Genomic DNA, 19,829 nt, shown 5'->3' on the forward strand with positions numbered 1-19,829 from the left:
GAGCATTCTTAAGTATGCCAACGACATAAGCCCTCGGGTCTGATCCTTCCGATTTTTTCGGGATCCCAAAAAGTCTCAGGTTAGAGCGTCTTTGTCTGTTCTCCAAATCTTCGACTTTCCTTTGAAGACCAGAGATCTGATCTTCATGTTTTTCGGATGCCGAAGCCACCTTGGTGGTAGTCTCTTCCACCTCCACCAACCGCTGTTGTAACTCAGTTGTTTCTTGCGAGATCCCACCGATTTTAGCCGTAAGTTCAAAAAGAGAGGACTGCATCTTATTATTATCTTCTCTCAATTGAAGGTAATGTTCTTGCGCCTCGGCCCGTTGATTACTTAATATTTGTAATATTTCATCCAAAGGTGACTGGTTGACTATGGCGGGCCCCGAGACAGGCCCCAAGAAAGGTCTTGACTACGTTTCTGGATGTGTACCCTCAAGGACCGTTTTAGATGACATTACAGTAATAAATTCGGTGGGTGGTGTCTGACGCTTGCTGGCAGAGGCCAAAGTATCTACGTGGTTCGGGTCCCCTGCCAATAATGATGGCGGTGTAGATGATCTAAGAGTAATAGGGTCCCCTGGCCCCCGGGGTCCCTCTACGGTTAGCTCCACTGGTTGTTCCATCAACTGTGGACTAGCAGTACTGGACGCAATACTCGTAGGGGTTGTATTATCTGGGGTAGAACCTATGGACATGTGGTCCGGGGGGCTCGCCCCGGATAGTCTTAGTGCCATAGTGTTAACTAAGCCCTTTGCTTCTATCCATTTTCTCAGTGGACTCTTAACCTGTAAAGGTTTTCTTGCATTTTGCCTGTTACTGCTTTTAGGTATAACTGAGGTCCCAGCAGCCTTGCTCCCCCTTTTGGTTCTTTGCTTATTTTTAGCCTTGCAGACTCCTCCCCCCATCGAGGGGTTAGATCTGCTATCATTGAGGTCCTCATCAGATTCAGCCTCATAGTCTTCGTAAGAGTCCAGTTCGACATCCGTATCGATATCCACCATTCTGTTTGTTTGCCCAGTTGGCCCTTCAATCTCTGGTTGCTTTTTGGGGGGGATGGGCTCTTTGATTTTGGCCGGAATGGTCTCATCTACCTTATTAGACGGTAGAGGGACAGTTCTCATATCTTCGGCCTGTGTTATGGGTAAGTTAATATCCCCCACATTCCCCTTGCATGGAGCACAGCCTGAGCTATCTAACATTGAGACTGGGGCCGTTTGTATTTCCACCTCCACCTCCACTTGTGCTGCAGTACCACTGAGGTCTTTAGGAGTAGGGGCGGACCCTTCCTGAATAGAACCAGAAGGTAACATAGCCGGGGTAGTTTTAGGAGTGTCGCTCGCTGAGGTATTTGTTAAGAAGCACAAACCATTCTCATTTTCTTCTTCTATCATAGCCCCAGTCTTAGCAATCTGCTTGGACCCAACCCCAGCCTTGACAGCTTTAGTAAGTACATTTTTAGCCTCTTTCCCCAATGTCGAGGGTTTCAGTACCTGTTTGCCTTTAGCCTGCGTTTGGTCTCCGGCTTGGGTCTGGGTCTGTTTCTTGGAGGTTAAAGCTTGTTGTGCCGGTATCTCCTTGGCTCTTGCGCTGTCATTACCACTACCGCCGCCTCCGCCTCCGCCGCCGCTGTTAGTATTCAAAGCAGCCCCCAGCTCCTCGTGAGTTTCCGTGGCCGGCTCTTCGATAATTGGAGAGGGTAAACTTGCAGCAGCAGCAGGAGTGGCCATGTGGAGAGCCGGGGTAGCTTGCTTGTTACTCCTGGTTGTTCTAGGGGGGTTCGGACCCTTGTGCGACATCTTACTCCGTCGCCGCCGCCAGCCACCTCCACCACCAGTAACAACACGGAGGCTCAGACCTATCCAATGGAGCCCCGAGCCGCTGAACCAGCCGCGGAGCACCCGCCAAAGGAGATTTGCCGGGTCCGGAAAGCTGAGCATCGGCGTCGGCGTCCTGACCTGGATCTCGCACCTGTGGAGCGTCGGGAACACTACTGCTTCTGTCTCCGGTGATAAAGAAGTAAAGGTCACTCTTATCGCTTCCAGCCGCTTTTCAGTACTTCATTTCATTTTTCATTTTCTCGACATGTAACAGAGCTGCCGCATCTCTGCCGCATCTCCGGTTGCGGGACCCCAGTTACTCAAGAGGGAAAGAAGGGAGAGGGTCAGAGCCTCTCAGACGAACCGCTAGCACGGATCCTCACTCCGCCATCAAAAACAAAAAAAAAAAAAAAAATTTTGTTGTCTTGGGACAAGTCTATTCAGGGGTTTGAGAAGGAAGGGAGGGGGGGTGGGGGCCCGTCAGGGCGATCCTCTACAAGAGCTGCCTCTCCAACGGCAGCTGAAGCTGAAGGTCGGTACTTCCCCGGCTGGGGTAGGTACTAGGGGGGGTAGGGGGGGGGGACCTTCTCTGCAGGTCTTGGTGGGTGGGTTTTGGGTTGGAGGAAAATGGCTAAAACAAGTTTTCAGGCTAACAGGGATTTAATTGAAGATAGACAGGACATGGACATTATGGCACTGAACTTGAAGCATACTAGATGTGATATTAATTGTTTGAGAAAGATCAAGAATCTACGACGTTTTTGTCCCCATTACAGTTGTTTTTTTCTATATATAATTATCAATGTTTGTTTATTTACCGGGTATAGGAACCGATGTTTTCACCACTTTTTAAATGCATGAAATAAAATGCTTAGCATGGAATATAGCGGGTATGAATAGCAAAAGCAAGAGATCCTTGGTCTCCGAAGAATTGAAATTATATAAACCGCATTTTTGTTTGCTATCAGAAACACATCTTATTTGGAAAGATAGGAAACTACTTAACCAATTAGGATATGAAACTATGGTCTGCTCGTCTGCTGGGACATCTATAAGAGGGGTTGCAATACTTAAGGATAGGCGCGTAAGAGTTGAAGTCTTGCAGACTGCCCACGATAAAGATGGCAGATGGGCAATAATGCAGTTCAAGTATGAAAACAATACATTTGTATTATGTGTGGTGTACGGGTCTAACACAGACGAACCAATGTTATTTGACCAATTGAATATAAAACTGTTGGACTGGGTGGGGGAAATTATAATTATGGGCGATTTTAACTGTATCATGGATTATTATCTGGATACAACCAGACCTAATAGCCACCAACGGATGCATAAGACTAGGGCAGCCATATTAGATATTTGTCGTATACATAATATTAAAGATGCCTGGCGTCAGCTACACCCAAGTCGATCTGGGCATACATATTATTCGGCACCCCACAAATTATGCTCAAGATTAGATATGGCTCTAGTCAGTGACAATGTATTAGAGACTTGCTCCATGACCCTATGCCCCCGCATTTCCTCCGACCATAACGCTATAATTATATCATTTTTTACACCACACAGCACAGCTCCCCCCAGAGTGTTCTCCTTTCCCAGATATCTTATCTCAGATGCATCTTATATTTCGCAGCTGAAAGTACATCTTGCTGAGTTTATTAGTATCAACAAGAACTCGGCCTCCTGTCTTGTAGTATGGGATGCCTGTAAGGCGAGCATAAGGGGTTTCACACAGGTGTATAGACAAAATGCCGAACTTAAACAATGCAGAGCTATGATAATATCACAAATAACTAATCAAGAAGAGTTACTGGCCCTGGCACTTCGACATAATTTACCAACTGTCACGGATATTAATCTTAAACTTAGTTCTTTAAAAAACAATGCAAAGAAAAGCTTTTATCAGAAACATAGTGCAAATATTCGTAAATATAAAATTGCGCAATATGAGGGGGGGGGGACAAAATTGGCCGCATTTTGGCTTATAAGGTGTCTGAGTCCAGAGCAGGCTCTCTAATTTCTAATATTCGGGGGTCAGATAACAAGATATATAATAAACCACAAGAGATTTTAGAGCTATTTGCTGAGTTCTATAAAACTCTATATACCCCAGAGGATCAGCCAGATCCGGATCTTATACGGTCCTATATTGAGGAATACGCAATGCGTGCAGCTGATAGCGTAGACCTGAGCTCCCTGTCTGATGATTTAACCATGATAGAACTACATCAGGCTATTAATCATTTGCCCGTGGGTAGAGCGGCAGGGGAAGATACTATTCCGTTGGAGTTATATAAGGCATGTTTATCCGAACTAGACCTGCTATTATTAGAAGTTATGCAGTCAGTAGGGATGAATAGAAAAGCACCCAAATCATGGAATAGGGCGAAAATAGTTTTTTTTCTAAAGAAAGACAAACCGAAGGAAGAGAGAGGGTCATACAGGCCAATTTCATTGATAAACACAGATGCAAAAATATTTGCTAAACTCCTTGCAATCAGACTGGTACCTATTATGCCTCAACTTGTCAATACTCAGCAACATGGTTTTATTCACGGGAGAGACACTACCTCACACGTAAACACGGCTATAACGGCCTTCGATGTCGCAGAGATAGAATCCACCCCACTAGGCATGATCTTATTAGATGCGGAAAAAGCGTTTGATCGAGTGGGGTGGAGCTATCTCTGGAACACGCTGCTTAAAATGGGGTTTAGTGGAAACTTTCTAAGGAGCATACAGGCTCTATATGACAATCCCTTTGCCTGCACTAGTTATAATGGTCTAACTTCCTCAGATTTTCCAATTATGCGTGGCACTCGCCAGGGCTGCCCTCTCTCACCCCTCTTATTTGCTCTTTCTTTGGAACCTTTTTTAATGGCTCTTAACTCGCAAAATTTAATTGTGCCCTTTAGCTCTGGCTCTCAAGAGCTTAAACTGACTGCATATGCGGATGATATTGCTATTTATACAAATGACATAAATAAGGCCCTAAAAGGAATTAAACTAAAGGCAATTAAATTTGGGAAAGTATCTGGCTATAGGCTTAACATACAGAAGACACAAGTTGTTGCCAATTATTCCCCCTCTACGGCTACTCCAGAGATTTGCAAGGTAGTTACCTATCTCGGTGTTAAACTCACGGCGAAAATACAAGAAATAAATCATATTAATTATAATGAATTAATCAAATCCACTGCTATACTTTTAAAGAAGTGGCATAGGTTACCTCTGAATATTATCGGCAGAATTAATCTTATTAAGATGAAGGTATTACCGAAGTTCTTATATTTATTTCGATCTATTCCATTGGCATTGAATAATCGTTTTTTTCAACAATTGGATGGTGTTTTAAACAGTTTTATCTGGGGCTATAAAAAAACAAGAAGATCGCTGAAACACTTGAAAAATAACACAAGTGAGGGTGGGCTTAACTTCCCAGACTTTAAGCTGTATTTTTGGTCTTCATTTTTTTCACGATTACGTTCTTTATTTCATAAGGAAGGAACCATATTTTCTCATTATCTTATGCTGAATCAAGAGTCAAACATGTTTTTGTTTACAGCAAATGACCCCAATTACTTCAAGAGGGTAAGGTTCAAGACGGCCAGGGATATAACAAAGATATGGAAGAACGTATTGATATATTGTAGGACTTCGTTCTTTCACCCGATGCTACCTCTTTGGGGTAATCCAGGTCTTCCAAGAGCATTTTCTGATAATATCAATAATATATGGGCAGAGAAGGGAGTTAGTACCTTGGCTCACTTATACGGCCCACAGGGATTTGTTGATTTTAATCTGCTTAAACTTAAATATGATTTACCGGAAAATGCCAGATATAAATACTTACAGATCCATGATTTTTTAATTAATAAAAAAAAGATTCGAAGCATTGCAGACTGTGATATCTGGACTTGTTTATATTCTAAAAAAACTAAATCAGTTATTAGTGGGGCTTATAAACTATTATTAAAATATAAAACAAATGACCTGCCTAAACTAGCGGAGAAATGGGGGGTCCAACTCGGCTCTAATGTCACCCCGAAGCAAATAACGAACTCCCTTTCTAACATCAACAAGCTAGTAAGATCATCCAGCCTTAGGCTACAGCAGTTTAGAACAACGTGCATGCTCTACTATACTCCTGAAAGAATCTCCAGATGGTCCCCCAATCCAGATTTTACAGACCGCACAAAATGCCCTAAATGCTCTGGGGTAGCCGTTAATTTAGTTCATATGTTGTTTTCCTGCCCTAAGCTTAAAACTTTCTGGGACGAGATCCAAGATATTTGTAGAATTAAGAATATTTTTTTGCCTATTTTCACTGCCCACCCCTAGTTTTGCTAGATCATCAACCTACCCAAATCCCACAATCTTCTTTGGCAACCATACTTATCTCTTGTGCTAAACTAACTGTTGCAAGAGCCTGGATTGCTATAGATCCACCTACGGCCTGGGATTGGTGGGCTTTAGTATTGGAAATACATTCCATGGAATCTGCCCTAGCAAACCTAAGGGGAGGCCGTTCACTGATAAAATTTGAAAGAAATTGGGGAACTTGCTTCTCAACTTGATATTATTTTGTTAAAATTTTATTTTCTTTGACATTGTATGAAATTTATAAATTTATATACTTTTTTTTATCTCCACGTTCAACAACTTTGGATGTCTATGATCTTTCTTTGTCGTTTTGATGATACCTCTTTGTTCCTTCCTTGTTGCAATATTTGCTGTATAATTTAACTATTTCTCTAATGTCTTTAATGTCCTGGATATACATATTTGTATTGTATTTTTTTCCTGTTAGCTTGTTTACAATAAAAAGTTAAAAACAAAAAAAAAAGAACTCTGAATTTCCTTCCTTCAGAGAGTGATGAAGTTTCCTTAAGAAATGTGTTATACAGTTTGGCTAATATAGAGCAACGCACGTACATAACATGTATATTCCGCAAGCTTTGCACAACCTGACATACAGACCACAAACTACTGTATGTATGGGAAGATGTCGAAGATAGTGAGGGTGTTCTGCAACTTCCAGGTAGCCAACCTAGAACCTTAATTTGGCTGGCAAAATATTATGGTGATTGGTGATATTTCAACACCCATGTGTGTGGTTTAGCAAAAGAGATGAAAGGGTTGCACTCTCAACACTGAGAGATGTCCTCTGGGTTCCTGAAAAGTCCTTATGTAAAGGTTTCATAAAGGATTATAACTTTACTCAAAACGTAGTTATTTGGATATTTATTCAAATATATTCATTGTTTGTTATATTCACAAGTGTATTCTATTATTCATGTTCCGTTATCACTTTTTTGCACTCATATGATCCCAATGCATTTCGGCATTCCCATTATGCCTTCATCTGGGGATATATTTCTGTAAACGAAGAAATGCTTATATTTTACATAAAGAAAAAACTGTTCATAGGCTAACAGGTACATGATAACCAACGTTAGTATTATTGTGCCTAAACGTGCTCAGAGGGCGTGATTGCTTAAATTGAGAAAAAACTGAGACAAAACCTGCAGCGGTCAGATCAGAAGTGCAACATGATTAAAGGTGGTATAACGTGAACGGAGAAAATTATTAGTGAAATAGCACAGTTTGGAGCGCGTGGTGAAAAGCGTGAGATTCGCGCTAAGGTTTTAATGGAGTTCATACTTTAAAATCAACGGGTGCATTTCGAATCCTTCAGTAAAGAAATAACGTGGATTTAAGCCCATAGTGAATAGCGCGCATATCGCGCTAAAGATTTCGAAAGGTTCTTGTTTTAAATTAACACATTAGTGCCTTATAAATCATGCAGCGAGAGTAGTGCTTACCGTGAAGGTGCAAAACACGTCCGTAAACGCCGACAGTCTGAGCTGTGACCGGGTTCAGGAGAGGATGTAACCCGGAAGTAAATATAAGTAAAAGGTGACGTTAGGGCGCAGCCTCCAAGGGAACGTGTGTAAAGTGTAATACCCGAGGGTAAAAGACGATTGGAATGATTAGAAAACGGTTAGGGGTGGTGAGAGAAGTGAAATGTGACATGCAGTTTGGCAAAGATAAGACTGTAATGAAGATATCGTGATACATTCAAGATAGTACTTCTTGAGATAAAAACGGTAAGAGTCAAGTTATAACATGCAATATATATACATTAGCCTATGAGGGAAAACATAAATTGCTCTAATTAAAAATATCAAGCTGTAAATGGTATAGCGAATTAACCACTCTGCGGATATAAGGAGTCATTGGCTGGAGCCCCAGCTGTTCAAAGATAACATAAGTATTCCACTCGGTCATTTAGGCCGAACGGTTTCATGCTGCTTAATGTGAAAATCCAATAGTTTTCTCTTCTCAATAGTTCTAGGTGATTGTCTTTGCCCTCTTGTTGTTTGACTGTTTCCAAAACACAATATCGTAGCTGGCTAATGCCATGGCCTGCTTCCAAAAAATGTTGTGCTACAGTGGATTTGAGTTGTTTATTCCTTATGTTGGATTTATGCTCGTTGAGCCTTATTTTTATTTTTCTTTGGGTTTGTCCAACGTAAATTTTGCCGCATGGGCATTTCAACATGTAAACTGCGTTGCTGGTATCGCAAGTTGCTGTAGCTCTGACTTTGATTTTGTTGCCCTTCATTGGGTGGTTAATTGTAATCCCTTGGATGACATTATTGCAGTGGTTGCAGTTTCTGCATGGGATTGTTCCTTTGTGTGCAACATTGATTAGAGGTGTTTTCAAAAGTTCTCCTAGGTTTCTTGCTCTGGTAAATGCGAAGGTATGTTGAGTATCGAAAATTTTGTTGAAGTCAGGTTCTATCCTAAGGATTTCCCAATGCTTTCTGATTATTTGTTTGAATTTGTAGCTTGATGTTGAGTATTTGGAAACTACGGTGATTGAATCCTTATCAGATGTGGGAGTGTTGGACAGTAGTTGACTTCTGGTTTTGGTTTCAGATCGTTGTATGGCCTGATCGAGAACGCGGTGTGGGTACCCTCGGGCTTTGAATCTCTGTAGAGTGATTTGCATCTCTTCTTGGAATTGGTGGTTTTCCGAAGTAATTCTTTTGGCTCTGATGATTTGGCTGTATGTTAAATGGTCCTTCAATGGTTGTGGGTGGAAGCTGGAATAGTGTAATGTGTTGTTTCTATCTGTTTTTTTCCGAAATAGACTGGTGGTGAATCCTGTGGGAGTGTTGGTGATTTTGACATCCAAAAAAGTTATGGATTCATTGTGAATTTCATATGTAAATTGGATACGTTGATCTATGGTATTAAGTAGTGCCAGTTGTTGTTGCAAAATATTTTTGGGGCCTTGCCATATCAGGAAAATGTCATCTATGAATCTTACAAATATCTTTAGATGATCCTTCCATTGAGTTTTGTTAAGAATGTGATCTTCTTCAAATCTGTGCATAAAAATATTTGCATAGGCCGGTGCTGTAGAATTGCCCATAGATGTTCCTGTTAATTGTTGGTACCAATCCTCTTTCCATGTGAAATAGCTGAAAAACAGTGTGAATTGTAGAAGTTCCATTAGGAAAAGTTTTAAGTGGTTGTCCAAGTCGCTTCTCAATAAACAGTATTCAATGGCTTCAATCCCCATTGAGTGTGGGATAGATGTATATAGAGATGATACATCAACTGTGCACAAAAGAATTTGACCATGGTCATCTATTTGCACTTGGTTCAGTTTATTGATGAAATCTGTGGTGTCACGAATGAATGTTGGAAGAGAGACAACGATAGGTTGGAAATATTTGTCTAGGAATTTTCCCACAGGATCGTGGATGCTGCCACATGTGGATACAATAGGCCTGCAAGGAGGCGTTTGTGGATCCTTGTGTATCTTGGGAACCAGAAAGAATTTAGGACTTTTAGGATGCTTGGTAGTGAGATACTTGATGGTTTTCTCAGAGATTATGTTGCTCTCAAAGGCTTTGTTTAATATTTTATCAAGTCTTTCCTTGAATTGGATGGTGGGATTATTGGGTAATTTCGAATAGGTGTTGGTGTCCGAGAGGTGAACCATCGCTTGTTGATCATAATAAGATGTGTTAAGAATTACTATGGCGCGACCCTTGTCAGCTTTAACACAGGTAACTTGGTTGTTGTTGGCAATAGATTTGACGGTACTAATCTCCTTGACGGTGAAGTTTTTGTGTTTGGATTGTCGATTGCAGTTGAGTTTGGATAAGTCGTTTCTGACTAAAGTCTCATACGTGTTGAGTGTCTTATGTGAGACTGGTGCAAGAAAGTTACTTTTAGGACGTAGGCCCTTGAGTTGATCTTCCTGAAGGTCTATGGGTGTTTGTACAATGTTTTGGAAGAAATGTTTTAAGCGGAGTTTCCTCATGAGTTTGTAAAACGAAATTTCCAACTCGAGTTTATTGGTTCGGGCAGTTGGTATAAATGAAGTGCCTTTTTGTAAAATTTTCATTTGAATTTTACTGAAATGATAATCCGAGATGTTAATTACCAGGTTGTCGGTTACTTCGCCTTGGTTTTCTTGGTGGTTACTGTTCTGGTTTGTGGAGGTTCTTTTGTTTTTTCTTGTTCTTTTTGACCTCCTGGGTCTTCGCGTTGATCCTGGCCTACCTCTAAAGCCGAGAACGCAAGATTCGCAAACTAAAAAGGGATACCATAGATTATAAAATGGGCGAGGTGTATACATGGGCGGATATTTACGCTAAAAGACGGCAAAACAAACCTTACACAGCCAACACCGAATCCTCTTCTTCTGAAGATGACACCATGAACTTACAAGGAAGACGAACCCGACCTCCACCTCAGAAACCAACATCCAATCTTCAAGGCAGTGTAATCACCTCGGAAGTACCTTCAACTTCTGTCGAGCCTTTTTTAGAGGTAGGCCAGGATCAACGCGAAGACCCAGGAGGTCAAAAAGAACAAGAAAAAACAAAAGAACCTCCACAAACCAGAACGATAACCACCAAGAAAACCAAGGCGAAGTAACCGACAACCTGGTAATTAACATCTCGGATTATCATTTCAGTAAAATTCAAATGAAAATTTTACAAAAAGGCACTTCATTTATACCAACTGCCCGAACCAATAAACTCGAGTTGGAAATTTCGTTTTACAAACTCATGAGGAAACTCCGCTTAAAACATTTCTTCCAAAACATTGTACAAACACCCATAGACCTTCAAGAAGATCAACTCAAGGGCCTACGTCCTAAAAGTAACTTTCTTGCACCAGTCTCACATAAGACACTCGACACGTATGAGACTTTAGTCAGAAACGACTTATCCAAACTCAACTGCAATCGACAATCCAAACACAAAAACTTCACCGTCAAGGAGATTAGTACCGTCAAATCTATTGCCAACAACAACCAAGTTACCTGTGTTAAAGCTGACAAGGGTGGCGCCATAGTAATTCTTAACACATCTTATTATGATCAACAAGCGATGGTTCACCTCTCGGACACCAACACCTATTTGAAATTACCCAATAATCCCACCATCCAATTCAAGGAAAGACTTGATAAAATATTAAACAAAGCCTTTGAGAGCAACATAATCTCTGAGAAAACCATCAAGTATCTCACTACCAAGCATCCTAAAAGTCCTAAATTCTTTCTGGTTCCCAAGATACACAAGGATCCACAAACGCCTCCTTGCAGGCCTATTGTATCCACATGTGGCAGCATCCACGATCCTGTGGGAAAATTCCTAGACAAATATTTCCAACCTATCGCTTTCTCTCTTCCAACATTCATTCGTGACACCACAGATTTCATCAATAAACTGAACCAAGTGCAAATAGATGACCATGGTCAAATTCTTTTGTGCACAGTTGATGTATCATCTCTATATACATCTATCCCACACTCAATGGGGATTGAAGCCATTGAATACTGTTTATTGAGAAGCGACTTGGACAACCACTTAAAACTTTTCCTAATGGAACTTCTACAATTCACACTGTTTTTCAGCTATTTCACATGGAAAGAGGATTGGTACCAACAATTAACAGGAACATCTATGGGCAATTCTACAGCACCGGCCTATGCAAATATTTTTATGCACAGATTTGAAGAAGATCACATTCTTAACAAAACTCAATGGAAGGATCATCTAAAGATATTTGTAAGATTCATAGATGACATTTTCCTGATATGGCAAGGCCCCAAAAATATTTTGCAACAACAACTGGCACTACTTAATACCATAGATCAACGTATTCAATTTACATATGAAATTCACAATGAATCCATAACTTTTTTGGATGTCAAAATCACCTACACTCCCACAGGATTCACCACCAGTCTATTTCGGAAAAAACAGATAGAAACAACACATTACACTATTCCAGCTTCCACCCACAACCGTTGAAGGACCATTTACCATACAGCCAAATCATCAGAGCCAAAAGAATTACTTCGGAAAACCACCAATTCCAAGAAGAGATGCAAATCACTCTACAGAGGTTCAAAGCCCGAGGGTACCCACACCGCGTTCTCGATCAGGCCATACAACGATCTGAAACGAAAACCAGAAGTCAACTACTGTCCAACACTCCCACATCTGATAAGGATTCAATCACCGTAGTTTCCAAATACTCAACATCAAGCTACAAATTCAAACAAATAATCAGAAAGCATTGGGAAATCCTTAGGATAGAACCTGACTTCAACAAAATCTTCGATACTCAACCTACCATCGCATTTACCAGAGCAAGAAACCTAGGAGAACTTTTGAAAACACCTCTAATCAATGTTGCACACAAAGGAACAATCCCATGCAGAAACTGCAACCACTGCAATAATGTCATCCAAGGGATTACAATTAACCACCCAATGAAGGGCAACAAAATCAAAGTCAGAGCTACAGCAACTTGCGATACCAGCAACGCAGTTTACATGTTGAAATGCCCATGCGGCAAAATTTACGTTGGACAAACCCAAAGGAAACTAAAAATAAGGCTCAACGAGCATAAATCCAACATAAGGAATAAACAACTCAAATCCACTGTAGCACAACATTTTTTGGAAGCTGGCCATGGCATTAGCCAGCTACGATATTGTGTTTTGGAAACAGTCAAACAACAAGAGGGCAAAGACAATCACCTAGAACTATTGAGAAGAGAAAACTATTGGATTTTTACATTAAGCAGCATGAAACCGTTCGGCCTAAATGACCGAGTGGAATACCTATGTTATCTTTGAACAGCTGGGGCTCCAGCCAATGACTCCTTATATCCGCAGAGTGGTTAATTCGCTATACCATTTACAGCTTGATATTTTTACTTAGAGCAATTTATGTTTTCCCTCATAGGCTAATGTATATATATTGCCTGTTATAACTTGACTCTTATCGTTTTTATCTCAAGAAGTACTATCTTGAATGTATCACGATATCTTCATTACAGTCTTATCTTTGCCAAACTGCATGTCACATTTCACTTCTCTCACCACCCCTAACCGTTTTCTAATCATTCCAATCGTCTTTTACCCTCGGGTATTACACTTTACACACGTTCCCTTGGAGACTGCGCCCTAACGTCACCTTTTACTTATATTTACTTCCGGGTCACATCCTCTCCTGAACCCGGTCACAGCTCAGACTGTCGGCGTTTACGGACGTGTTTTGCACCTTCACGGTAAGCACTACTCTCGCTGCATGATTTATAAGGCACTAATGTGTTAATTTAAAACAAGAACCTTTCGAAATCTTTAGCGCGATATGCGCGCTATTCACTATGGGCTTAAATCCACGTTATTTCTTTACTGAAGGATTCGAAATGCACCCGTTGATTTTAAAGTATGAACTCCATTAAAACCTTAGCGCAAATCACACGCTTTTCACCACGCGCTCCAAACTGTGCTATTTCACTAATAATTTTCTCCGTTCACGTTATACCACCTTTAATCATGTTGCACTTCTGATCTGACTGCTGCAGGTTTTGTCTCAGTTTTTTCTCAATTTAAGCAATCACGCCCTCTGAGCAGGTTTAGGCACAATAATACTAACGTTGGTTATCATGTACCTGTTAGCCTATGAACAGTTTTTTCTTTATGTAAAATATAAGCATTTCTTCGTTTCCAGAAATATATCCCCAGATGAAGGCATAATGGGAATGCCGAAATGCATTGGGATCATATGAGTGCAAAAAAGTGATAACGGAACATGAATAATAGAATACACTTGTGAATATAACAAACAATGAATATATTTGAATAAATATCCAAATAACTACGTTTTGAGTAAAGTTATAATCCTTTATGAAACCTTTACATAAGGACTTTTCAGGAACCCAGAGGACATCTCTCAGTGTTGAGAGTGCAACCCTTTCATTTCAGTTCACTACGCCTCCAGACAGAAGGCGATACTCTGGAGATCCACACAAACTATAAAAACCTTTAAAAGACGCTGTGCGCCCAGCAATAAATCCTCCTTCTATATCTATCAGTCTGCCTAACTGCTGGACAGCACGCACAGAATATAGATGAAATATTTAATCTCACGGATGCAAGAGCGGAAACTTTTGCATATTCTAACGAGGAAGTCAACAGAATATACGCACTCATTAGCGAAGAAACCACCGAATTAACCACGAACCGCAGTAAGGAACAAAACATCAAACAATTGTTATACCTGTCAAAGAAAATAATCAACCAACGCCTGCACGCAAGCACCATGGTTAAGTACCACAAGGCACAGAGAATACCGAGAGGCTTAAGAATACCATTAAAACCATCCTTATGCAAAAATGTTTAAAGATTCAAGGATAGATGGTACGCCATCCTTAATAAGTGCAGCCTTGACTTAATACTGTTGATTATCGAAGAATTATCAACCATTTTGGAAGAACTCGCAACAGAAATCTCTCATGTGAAGACAGAATTGGAAAGCAGCTACACAACAGAAGAACTTAATAAAATCATGGAAGATATCAACGCTCAACTGACCAAACACACTGCTGAAGTTACTGAACACAAGATTCGCAAACTAAAAAGGGATACCATAGATTATAAAATGGGCGAGGTGTATACATGGGCGGATATTTACGCTAAAAGACGGCAAAACAAACCTTACACAGCCAACACCGAAACCTCTTCTTCTGAAGATGACACCATGAACTTACAAGGAAGACGAACCCGACCTCCACCTCAGAAACTAACATCCAATCTTCAAGGCAGTGTAATCACCTCGGAAGTACCTTCAACATCTGTCGAGCCTTTTTTAGAGGTAGGCCAGGATCAACGCGAAGACCCAGGAGGTCAAAAAGAACAAGAAAAAACAAAAGAACCTCCACAAACCAGAACAGTAACCACCAAGAAAACCAAGGCGAAGTAACCGACAACCTGGTAATTAACATCTCGGATTATCATTTCAGTAAAATTCAAATGAAAATTTTACAAAAAGGCACTTCATTTATACCAACTGCCCGAACCAATAAACTCGAGTTGGAAATTTCGTTTTACAAACTCATGAGGAAACTCCGCTTAAAACATTTCTTCCAAAACATTGTACAAACACCCATAGACCTTCAGGAAGATCAACTCAAGGGCCTACGTCCTAAAAGTAACTTTCTTGCACCAGTCTCACATAAGACACTCGACACGTATGAGTCTTTAGTCAGAAACGACTTATCCAAACTCAACTGCAATCGACAATCCAAACACAAAAACTTCACCGTCAAGGAGATTAGTACCGTCAAATCTATTGCCAACAACAACCAAGTTACCTGTGTTAAAGCTGACAAGGGTGGCGCCATAGTAATTCTTAACACATCTTATTATGATCAACAAGCGATGGTTCACCTCTCGGACACCAACACCTATTTGAAATTACCCAATAATCCCACCATCCAATTCAAGGAAAGACTTGATAAAATATTAAACAAAGCCTTTGAGAGCAACATAATCTCTGAGAAAACCATCAAGTATCTCACTACCAAGCATCCTAAAAGTCCTAAATTCTTTCTGGTTCCCATGATACACAAGGATCCACAAACGCCTCCTTGCAGGCCTATTGTATCCACATGTGGCAGCATCCACGATCCTGTGGGAAAATTCCTAGACAAATATTTCCAACCTATCGTTTTCTCTCTTCCAACATTCATTCGTGACACCACAGATTTCATCAATAAACTGAACCAAGTGCAAATAGATGACCATGGTCAAATTCTTTTGTGCACAGTTGATGTATCATCTCTATATACATCTATCCCACACTCAATGGGGATTGAAGCCATTGAATACTGTTTATTGAGAAGCGACTTGGACAACCACTTAAAACTTTTCCTAATGGAACTTCTACAATTCACACTGTTTTTCAGCTATTTCACATGGAAAGAGGATTGGTACCAACAATTAACAGGAACATCTATGGGCAATTCTACAGCACCGGCCTATGCAAATATTTTTATGCACAGATTTGAAGAAGATCACATTCTTAACAAAACTCAATGGAAGGATCATCTAAAGATATTTGTAAGATTCATAGATGACATTTTCCTGATATGGCAAGGCCCCAAAAATATTTTGCAACAACAACTGGCACTACTTAATACCATAGATCAACGTATCCAATTTACATATGAAATTCACAATGAATCCATAACTTTTTTGGATGTCAAAATCACCAACACTCCCACAGGATTCACCACCAGTCTATTTTGGAAAAAAACAGATAGAAACAACACATTACACTATTCCAGCTTCCACCCACAACCATTGAAGGACCATTTACCATACAGCCAAATCATCAGAGCCAAAAGAATTACTTCGGAAAACCACCAATTCCAAGAAGAGATGCAAATCACTCTACAGAGATTCAAAGCCCGAGGGTACCCACACCACGTTCTCAATCAGGCCATACAACGATCTGAAACCAAAACCAGAAGTCAACTACTGTCCAACACTCCCACATCTGATAAGGATTCAATCACCGTAGTTTCCAAATACTCAACATCAAGCTACAAATTCAAACAAATAATCAGAAAGCATTGGGAAATCCTTAGGATAGAACCTGACTTCAACAAAATTTTCGATACTCAACCTACCTTCGCATTTACCAGAGCAAGAAACCTAGGAGAACTTTTGAAAACACCTCTAATCAATGTTGCACACAAAGGAACAATCCCATGCAGAAACTGCAACCACTGCAATAATGTCATCCAAGGGATTACAATTAACCACCCAATGAAGGGCAACAAAATCAAAGTCAGAGCTACAGCAACTTGCGATACCAGCAACGCAGTTTACATGTTGAAATGCCCATGCGGCAAAATTTACGTTGGACAAACCCAAAGGAAACTAAAAATAAGGCTCAACGAGCATAAATCCAACATAAGGAATAAACAACTCAAATCCACTGTAGCACAACATTTTTTGGAAGCAGGCCATGGCATTAGCCAGCTACGATATTGTGTTTTGGAAACAGTCAAACAACAAGAGGGCAAAGACAATCACCTAGAACTATTGAGAAGAGAAAGCTATTGGATTTTCACATTAAGCAGCATGAAACCGTTCGGCCTAAATGACCGAGTGGAATACTTATGTTATCTTTGAACAGCTGGGGCTCTAGCCAATGACTCCTTATATCCGCAGAGTGGTTAATTCGCTATACCATTTACAGCTTGATATTTTTACTTAGAGCAATTTATGTTTTCCCTCATAGGCTAATGTATATATATTGCATGTTATAACTTGACTCTTATCGTTTTTATCTCAAGAAGTACTATCTTGAATGTATCACGATATCTTCATTACAGTCTTATCTTTGCCAAACTGCATGTCACATTTCACTTCTCTCACCACCCCTAACCGTTTTCTAATCATTCCAATCGTCTTTTACCCTCGGGTATTACACTTTACACACGTTCCCTTGGAGGCTGCGCCCTAACGTCACCTTTTACTTATATTTACTTCCGGGTTACATCCTCTCCTGAACCCGGTCACAGCTCAGACTGTCGGCGTTTACGGACGTGTTTTGCACCTTCACGGTAAGCACTACTCTCGCTGCATGATTTATAAGGCACTAATGTGTTAATTTAAAACAAGAACCTTTCGAAATCTTTAGCGCGATATGCGCGCTATTCACTATGGGCTTAAATCCACGTTATTTCTTTACTGAAGGATTCGAAATGCACCCGTTGATTTTAAAGTATGAACTCCATTAAAACCTTAGCGCGAATCACACGCTTTTCACCACGCGCTCCAAACTGTGCTATTTGACTAATAATTTTCTCCGTTCACGTTATACCACCTTTAATCATGTTGCACTTCTGATCTGACCGTTGCAGGTTTTGTCTCAGTTTTTTCTCAATTTTAGCAATCACGCCCTCTGAGCACGTTTAGGCACAATAATACTAACGTTGGTTATCATGTACCTGTTAGCCTATGAACAGTTTTTTCTTTATGTAAAATATAAGCATTTCTTCGTTTACAGAAATATATCCCCAGATGAAGGCATAATGGGAATGCCGAAATGCATTGGGATCATATGAGTGCAAAAAAGTGATAACGGAACATGAATAATAGAATACACTTGTGAATATAACAAACAATGAATATATTTGAATAAATATCCAAATAACTACGTTTTGAGTAAAGTTATAATCCTTTATGAAACCTTTACATAAGGACTTTTCAGGAACCCAGAGGACATCTCTCAGTGTTGAGAGTGCAACCCTTTCATTTCAGTTCACTACGCCTCCAGACAGAAGGCGATACTCTGGAGATCCACACAAACTATAAAAACCTTTAAAAGACGCTGTGCGCCCAGCAATAAATCCTCCTTCTATGTTTAGCAAAAGAGGCCATCTTATTTACCAGACTAACATCAAAATAAGCATAGTTCGCTTACCCAACTTGAGCTCAAGCACCCAACTAGCATGCTCCAAGTTGGAGGTGTCCTACCCGGGTATCAGCAGAAACATTTACCTTGTGTTGCAATTGATCAGATGGTGAGTCACAAAGGGCAAGTGGACTTGGGAGCGTTTCCAGGCTTCAGATCTTACACAGTTAACTATGTGTGGCGGAAGTCATCAAAATGACCCACCTGTTTTGATGTTTTTGTCGATGAGGTTAAAAAATGTGTGCAGAACGGCAAGGGTATAACGTATTGTTGTTACAAGCCGTTTGTCAGGATAAATTATGTAGTGGGCTGGTCCCACATGTTCTGGTGTCATAAGTAGATGCTGTAGACGTGGCCAGGTATAAGCAGAAGTAGTTTATTAAGTTCTTTAGATAAGCCCCACCAGGAGCAGCCTCCGGGCTGCTCAGCCCATCCTCAACTGCCAACACACATACACCAGGCACCCAAGCATTCCACTTATGTCACTCACACCAACATTCTACCCGGAATACTCACACTGGCTGAGTAGCTAGATGGAGAGGAGTAAAGTGTACAAACCTGAGGATACTACAAATTATTTACACAATTCTAATGACCCCCAGCATTAGCCTCTTTCTCTCAGTCTCTGAATTACAACTGGTGAACCATTTGGCAACTCTTCAATTCGGAACTGGAGTAGAACATTTTACTGAACAGAACCTTGACCTTAATGTTGAGTCAAATATTGGGTGATGCCTGGCACAGAAAATCCCTCCAATTTTCCACATTCATGAATGAAGGCATTACCGCTTTCCCTCTTCTCTAATTGCTATTTTCCTACTCATGTACAAAAGCTTACATTGCACATATGTTCAACCCTCCAAACATGTAACGCATTCAGTGAGATGTAATAGATCACTGCACAAGGACTTCACATTACACGGTTCGCACTCTAAATCCTAGGACTTTACTGTAAAATGGAGATATTGCTCTGGGAAGAACATGGGGACATGGGTGAAATAGAAAAAAACGTCTCTAGGCAACAGAAACTGGGTCCGCATCTACCTTACTGCCCTTTAATGTCATCTAGCCAGGAGATACTGCGCAGTAATTTGCAAGATGTGTGTGAAAATTCGCTAGCTGAGAGCTTGACAGATACAACCAACTATTTAAGCGTATGTCAGATGGTTGTGCAGGTGATCGAA

At 40.6% G+C, this 19,829-nt stretch overlaps 1 protein-coding gene across 5 annotated transcripts in view; it reads right to left on the minus strand.

Moving 5' to 3' along the window:
- PHACTR1 (phosphatase and actin regulator 1) overlaps positions 1-19,829 on the minus strand; it is a 1,119,307-nt gene that overhangs the window by 11,134 nt on the left and 1,088,344 nt on the right. The gene's annotated exons all lie outside the window — the stretch shown is intronic.

Source organism: Lissotriton vulgaris, chromosome 4_1 (assembly GCF_964263255.1).
Source record: "Lissotriton vulgaris chromosome 4_1, aLisVul1.2, whole genome shotgun sequence".
NCBI lineage: Eukaryota > Metazoa > Chordata > Amphibia > Caudata > Salamandridae > Lissotriton > Lissotriton vulgaris.